The sequence below is a fragment of the Sarcophilus harrisii genome, chromosome 2 (assembly GCF_902635505.1).
Source record: "Sarcophilus harrisii chromosome 2, mSarHar1.11, whole genome shotgun sequence".
Lineage (NCBI taxonomy): Eukaryota > Metazoa > Chordata > Mammalia > Dasyuromorphia > Dasyuridae > Sarcophilus > Sarcophilus harrisii.
The window spans coordinates 553143492-553152174 of NC_045427.1; positions in this window are offsets into that span (position 1 = coordinate 553143492).

An 8683-nucleotide genomic window follows, 5' to 3' on the forward strand; every position below is an offset into this window, starting at 1 on the left:
TACCTTAATAAGACAGCCCAGTTCCCTCTATACACGTATACTCCAACAAAACCTAAAAATTGTTCCAATCTAAATAATGATCAAGGAATCCAATGAAAAAGCATAGCAAATTACTTCATCCACCCAAGAAATGAACAAAAAAGTCATCTAGACACCTACAGAAAATAAGGCCACCAAAAAAACCAACACTAGCACAGAAAAACAAGCCAAAATCCTCCCACCACAAGGAGACACAGAACCAAAGACATGTGGAGCTTGCCAGGCTTTGTGTCTAGAAGTAGCAAGAACAGAGTGACCTGAATGAGCATGATATTGCTCATAATTAGGGCTAGGTGTCTAGGGTCTCCAAAATTTCTAGGCTCTATTCAAAAATGCAAAAATCAGCACATTAAATTTCATAGCCCTTTAAGGAAGAAAATAAATATTTATTGTCGTTTGTGGGTCAGGAACTACAATAAGTTTTTTTTTTTTAATATCATCTCATTTGATCTTCACAACATGAAGGAACTAAATTGAGAAAACTAAGCCAGACAGAGGTTAAATTACTTGTCCAGACTCACACAGTTAGTAAATGAGGTCAGATTTGAATTGAAATCATTCTGGCTCCAGGCTCAGCGCTTTATACATGTCACTACATAGCTGCCTATCACCCCATGGACATCAACATAGGAATTGAAGTAACCTAAATCAAGACAAAACAGGATCCATTAGACCACCAGAAAGCCTGGCCTAATGCAAAATTTTTATTTTATTTATATTTACTTACATTTATGTTTAGCAAAAAAGAAAATATAAAATAAGGAGAAGTTTTCTGTTTCTCCTGTATTTCACAAAAGCAGACTTAAGACAGGAAGAATTTAAAAGATATCTGCTCATTATAATAAATATGTAAACTGAAGAAGACAGGATAATATAACAAATTTTCATGGACCCAAAATCCAACCTAAAAGGAAAAAGTAACTAAATAAATAAAGAACAGAGACTCAAAGGGAGAAAAATGGATTTTCCATGAATATATGAATACCTAGAGGAAATGAAGAAAGAGCTTTGAAAAGTGAAATAAAATCACTGGAGGAAAAAATTAAAAGAAGAGTAAAAAGCTTAGAATAAAAAGCAGTAGATCTTAACCAAGTAATAGACTGTTTGAAAATGAAAATATGCTGAACAGAAATCTATAAATCCATGAGATAAGAAGTATTAGGAAAAAAATCAAAAAGATTGAAAAAAGTAGAAGAAAATGTAAGTTATACAATATCCAAAGCAACTGACCTGGAAAACAGAACCAAGGAAACAACTTAAGAATCATTAAATATCATGGAAACCATTATTTTTCAAAAGTCTAAATACTATATCGCAACAAACCATAAATGAATATAACTCAGAGCTGAGAGACCAGAAAGCAAAGTAATGATAGATAAAACAGCTGATTGAAGAATGGATAGAACAAAGGAAGGAAGGAAGGAAGGAAGAGAGGGAGGGAGGGAGGGAGGGAGGAAGGAAGGAAGGAAGGAAAAAAGAGGAGAAAGAGGGGAAGCAGAAGGAAGGGGAGGGAAGAGAAGGGGAGGAGAGGAAGCAGTCTGAAAAAGAAAAGTCCAGGAAAATGATAGCTAAAATCGAGAGCTTCCAGATCAAAGAAATAATATTGCAGAGAATCAGAAAGAATTCAGGTATGAAGGAACCATGGTCAGGATTATACAAAACTTGGCAACTTTTATTACAAAAGAGCAACCAAATGCAAAATATTTAGAGGCTTTTAACCAAAAATAATTTCCTTGATCATTGAATATAATCCTAGAGTGAAGGGAAGGAAATGGCCTTTAATTGATTAGGAGACTTTCAAGTATTTCTAATAAAAAGATCTACTTTGATATATAAACATAAGACTCAAGACCAAGAAAAGTAAATTTATTTGAACAATTGGAAGGGACTATATGATAGTGAGGATGAAAGGCTAACATTCCAATAAGGGGAAAAGAAACATACTCCCTCAGAATTTTAATGAATTCAAAGGAGATAGAGGGAATTAATTAAGAAAAAAAAATAGAACCTAGATGCTGATTAATTCTTTTCATAGATTTTTAAGAGTGGAAGGAAAAGGAGGCTAAAGGGAAATCATTAATGTAGAAAGAAGAATAAAAGAGTAAAACTTACTAATTTTCAGAATGAGGTGTGTCAGATGAAAAACATTAAAATGAAGAAAGGAAGGGGAGAGGGAGCATCAAATAAAATTTGTTCTGAACAAATGAACAAATAAGGGTAGAACACAAACACATATGCATATATACAAAGAATCTGGTGTGATGATGCAAAAAACTCAATAATCAAACGCAAGAAAAGAGATAAGAAAAATGAAGAGGGAAACTACTACTAGGTACTGTTTTCCAATTTTCAACGAATATTAATTTTCAGGAATTCAGATTGAGAAACCAGAATCCTGGGAATTCTGAGGAATTTCTGTAATTGTTATTCCATTATTCCTGAAATGTTATAATATATCATTTATGTGTTTCAAATAATAATGTGACCATAATAATAAATATGTGAATTATTTTTTCAGTAATTGGGTTATACTAAAAGTTTCAGAGATTTTCTGTAAAAAAAAAATTAAATTACAATAAATGCATGCCTTCATCATTATTAGTAAAAAAAATTGTGATGATTTAAAACACATATGGCAACTGGTTGTCTTTGTATTTTTAAAAATACTTCCAACATTATTCATCATTTTACTCATTATTATGTATATATGTATACATTATTTAACAAATTAGATATATTATGTTTAGCAGTATTTTCAAAGAACTATATCCTATAGGAGTATTTAAACTCCGCAAAATAACAGTGAAAAATATTGGATAAATTAAAATATTCAATATTTAAATTTCCTAATAGCACTACACAGGTTCATGTTAAAAATGCTAATTAAGGACTAATTTTTTGCTCAAAGCTTATTATTTCTTGGAACATTACACAAGATCTGTGTAAAGTATACTATGTGTATAAATGCATTATTATTTATTTGCAAGTCAATAAACATTTATGCCTACCATATGACGGGCACTGTGTTAAGCATTGGAGATATTTTTTTAAAAAAGACAAAAAATAGGTTCCTGCCATCAAAGATTTCACAATCAAATGGGAAAGAAAACACAAAAAATATGTATAATAAAGCTATATTCAGGATAAATGGAAAATAATTAAGAGAGGGAAAAAGATTTCTTATAGAAAATGGGATTTTTATGGTGGAAATATAAAGGAAGCCAGAAAAGACAGTAGACTAAGATGAGAAGGAAGAACATTTTAGGCATGTGGGAGGTGAGAGATGGAGTTTCTGGTTTAAGGAACTGGAAGGAAGAGGCCATTGTCACTGAATAGAAGAGTACTCATTCATGAATCATAAAGAAGATTAGAAAATTGGAAGAAGATAGGTTATAAAGGACTTTGAATGCCTAATGGTACACTTTATATTTGATTTTGGAAGCAATTGGGAACCACTGGAGTTTATTGGAGGCAGTGATTGCATAACTGGATCCACACTTTAGGAAAATTACTGATAGATAAACAGAGGATATATTGGAGTGGGGAAAGACTTGAGGCTGACAGACTCGCCAGCAGGCTATTGCAATGGTCCAGGTATGAAGTGATCAGAGCCAGCACAAAGGTGGGGGCACTGACAGAGAAAAGGGCGTATTCAAGAATTTTGCAAAGGTGAAATTAATAGACCTTGATAATAGTTTCTATTATCCCCATCAAGATGTAGGAAATGGGACTTCTACATTGTGAGCCTAAGGGTCTGGGAGGATGGTATCCTCTACAATAATAGAGAAGATGAGTAGGGTAGGGTGGGATATACAGAGATAAACATAATGAATTTACTTTTAGATTGGTTGAGTGCAAGATATCTACCGGACATCCAGTTCAAGATGTCTGAAAGGCAATTGGAAATGTGATATCAGAGGTCAGCAGAGAGTTTGGGACAGGATAGTTAGAACTACCATTTTGTGAGGAGTTTGGGAATGTGGATATAGAATTGTAACTCATCAAAACAGAAATTGGATGATTGATGTTTATAGGGAGGATCCCTACAATGAGTATGAAGCTAGACCACACAATCTCTAAATTTTCTTCTAACCATAAGAATCAAGACTTCTTGCACTATGATTGAGTTGGTCATGTTAAAGCCCAGTTCCTTTTCATTGCCTCCAAAGGATAAAACGCAAATGAACAAAAAGGAAAGATGAAAGATATTTTCATAGAGAAAATCAAAAGGTCCAAGTGCTGTGAATAAACTTTGGAAGATAAAAAGAAATTTAAAAGTTATCTCTACCTCTAATAATTCTAATTCTATCATTGCATCATTTCAAGAAATTTGATTCTTTCCTTCTGGTTCATGTGTGTATGTGTGTAACATTACATAAGGAACCATGTTTACCTGCATCCAGAAAATAGAGCACAGGATGGATTTTTTTACTTTAATATTCTAGGTAACTTTGTCATTGCAACATCTTACATGACTACACTTCATGATTGAAGATGTCATTGATATGAGTGCCATGATTGAAGGTTCATGACTGGAAAAACTAAGACAAAAGAATGGACCAACCCATGAAGTAGGATTGTATTTATGGTTTATTTATGTATAATATAGCCAGTACCAACTTTCTTATGGGAGGTTTTCCTTCCTCAATATAAAAATTTTATTTTAAATACTATTCATTGTAAAGGGAAAGGGTCAGCTAGATGGTTCAGTGAATAGAGCTCTGAGCCAGCAGTGAGGAAGACTGGAGTTCAAATCCAACCTCAGAGTCTATGTGACACTGGGAAAATTTACCTTTCTTTGACTTAATCCATTGAAGAAGGAAATGGCAAATCATTTGCAATAACTTTACCAAGAAAACCCCATGGACAGTATGATCTTTGGGGTCACAAAAAGTTGGACACGACTGAAAAACAATTGTGAAGGGAAAAGCTTGAATGTTAATAATTGTTTTTCTTAAATATACCATAATATCTTATAACCACTTAATTTGCTTGTTAGAAGCTGAACAGACTTTTTTCCCCCATTATAGCTTTTGTGAGAAGCCTTACTGTGAAGGTTTCTTCCAACCTTTGCCCCTATTCCTCCAAAGATAATGAAACCTTCTTCAAAGTCATCCTTGAATAATTGAGAGAAACTGTCAAGTATAAGCCTCCTGTTCAGATTTTCACAGGCTTCTAAGGTATTTGTACCAAGGCTGAGCTACCAAAGAAAATAATTATAATTTCAGAAAACTATTCATGAACCCAATCACTTACCTTAGATAATTAGTGTTTCCCAAGCCTTCAAGTCCAAATTAAAAAACATGGTGAGATTTTGCTAATAGCCATGTCAGAAATTAGTCTTTTTTGTTTTTATAAACCAGACAGTCCAGCTTCATCTCGCAAAGCTACTGAGGATTCACTAATGCCTGCCCTATACAGATGTACAAGCTTACCATTAGTGCAGAAACATGAAGACTTATCCCAAGCCCAGGAGGAACATAAGAGGCAATTAAATTCCAATGCCATTATCTTAGGACTCAGATGGCTGTGCTATATCCTTCAATAAACACAACTTGGATTTATAAGTTAAGCATTGGGCTCTGTTTTCTTTGTTTTCTTGTACTCACCATAGAGTCACTAATTAGAAAGCATTTGCTGAATTGTTGGAGAAGGGCAAAAAAGTCAGATCTCTTTTCTGGTCCATGAAATTATGCCCTCCAAGCTAGAACACTAAGAACCAAAGATGAACCCAGTTTGCTTCTACCACTTTTAATAATTTGCCTAAATGTTAGTATTCTATGTACCTGAATTTTCTTACACTTGTCTGAACCTCTCTGCCTTAGATGATTTCCTGGTCTGAATTCCTGACCACCTAGAGCCATATATAGCTGCCAGACTCCTGGTCCTTATGCTTCCTTGACAAGTCCTGTGACTATCCATACTCCAGGAACACTATTACCCTCACCTGAAAAGAGAAACACCTGTGCTCTGATCTGCCTCTCTTCTTGAGACTGTCTAGTCTCCATCCTTTACCTGGTCTGGACTCAAAAGTTCCTTTCTCAGACCTTATTACATGCAGGCCTTCTACAGAATGGCACTTTTACCATATTAACTTTGTTACTACATGATATAAACCTGCATTATTATCATGTCTCCATAGGCTTCTATTAAACTTTAAAAATATTCTGTACCCCACAGTGATATTTGATAACAATTATATCTGTCCCAATAAAAAGTGCATTGAAATAAGAATTTGGAGATTTAGGATCCTGAATCAAATTATATAAATAACCAATAACATGAACTTCAGCAAATCACAAACTATTTGCCCTCAGTTTCCTCATTGGTAAAAATGAAAGGGGTGGTCTAGTTGAGCTAAAAGCAATTGCAGGATCTAAATTCAACCCCCTTTGTAGGATATCTTTTCAAAGGTCAATGTTCTCCACCTTCAAGGAAAGAGGAATATTGGAAGGGAGAAATGTGAAACAATTAAACCTACTATCCTTAGGCCTCCAGTCTTAATTAGTTACCTCTCATTTTCCCCCAGGTTCTCACTCACATTTGAACTGGCCAGGTGAGAAGTCCCAGACTGTAATTCAATACCCGACTAGATATTCCTGAAATAAGAACAGGTTCCCAGCTGGGAGAGAAACAGAAAACCTTTTCATTTGTTCTCCTTCTACACAAAAAATTCACCTCCCCTCAATGTCGACTTTTACCAACACTATTATGTTACATCTTTGGGTGCTTAGAGTCTAACATGTTTTATCATTGCCCCAAGTATCAAATTTCACAGAGATTTCAGTTTTGTCAGGTATTATGCCCAGTTGCAAGACAGTTGCAATTACAAATGGTTTTCATGCTCATAGGATCCCAGAGCTGGAGGGAACTTTAAATACAATCTAATTTGGTAGTTAGTTCCCTCTTTCTTAATATTATGACCTTTTTTTAACATCAAATATTTAATATCACCATGTTAATAAGAACATTTTAGTGTCCATTGATTAAGAAAATGCATAATGACAAAAAAGTTACTACTAATTCAATAATACTTTTAAATGGATTTTTGTTTTATTCATCACAACAGCTAAATGCTTTTGAAAAAAATGGCTATATATATATATATATATATATATATATATGTATGTATATTTGGATACATTGTCTATTCTAGCTAAAGAGGGATGTTTGTGAATTCACAGACCTTTTGCAAAAAATATCCACAATGCAAAGTTCAAATTGTTTAATCTACATATTTAAAAAAATGAGACCAGAAAAGTAAAAGGATTTGCTCAATAATTGGTCACATAGTTAGTGATAGAACCAGACTAAAATCAAAATATTTTTATGCCAAGTTCCATGATCTTTCCTGTGTTGTGTGTGTGTCTCTCTCTCCTATACCACTTACCACAATGGTAAGCACTCAACAATCATCAATTGGTTTGATTAATAACAACAAGAATTGGACTTCTAAAAATTTTTCTTTCAAGGCTTCAAGCAAACATATGAGACCTTTGACAGGAAGATTTTCAAACTAAGATAACATTTAGTCCAGGAGTTCTTTTGATAGAAAGATTTTCAAACTAAGAAAGCATTTAGTCCAGGAATTCTTAACTTTAAATCATGGAATCCTTTGTCATTCTCGGAAAGACTATTTTCAGAAAAAAAGAATTTTAATGCAGATAATAATGCATAAAAAAATTAATTTTATTGAAAAGAAGTTTTTAAGTTAAGAATTCCTAGCTTAGGCTTTAAAGTTTTTCCATTTTATAGCCTAGACAACAGTTTTAAGGAGAGGGGGAGCTGTTCAAAATCTTTCAGAGGGATAGTGACAGCCTTGGGATCAGACAGCAGAACAAAAGGCTTTTCCTTTTTCCAAGGAACTACACCATGCCTTTGGAGCTAACTGCTTTGGACAGCATGGATTGAACACTCCCAGGAGTCAAGATATCTAGCTGCCAGCTGTGCAAAATCCTCAAAGGTAAGGAAAGTGTTGACTCTCGATGGCCCTAAGCCAGGGACCCCTGGAGCTGCAGCTGTACTGTTGTACTCTTGGGGTTTTTCTTGAGGACAGGTTTTGCTCTCTTTACAGGCCCCCAGCCTCCAGGCTTTGTCAACAACAGCTGGCCATATATAGCAGGAGATTTCTAATCGGTGGTTTCCCATCTTTGCCCTACTCCTAAGAGGAGAATGGGGTACTGGAATGAGGGTGGGGATAGGGGGACATCATGCAATAGCCATTGCAGCCAGTGCACACAGGGCAATTTGGGACTCTTGCAATATATAAGAACAACTCAACTTTCTATCTATATACTTTGTGCTTTTATTTTTTTTAAAAGAAATAAGGATGAAAAGTATAGAAAAGCATGGGAAGATGTAGATGAACTGATGCAAAGTGAAGTAAACAAAAGCAGAAAAAAATACATATGAAACAATGACTACAAGAATGTAAATGGAAAGAACAGCAACAACCAAAAAAACCCTGAATGCTATGAAAATATTATGACCAAGTATGGTCCCAAAGGAGAAATGTAAGAATCCAACCTCTCTCTGCTCTGTAATTATGAGGGTATGGAACACCATCAATAATGTTATATATGGTTGATTTGTTGGTTTTGTTGCATTTTTCCCAAATATTCTTTTTAAAGTTGATATAAGATAT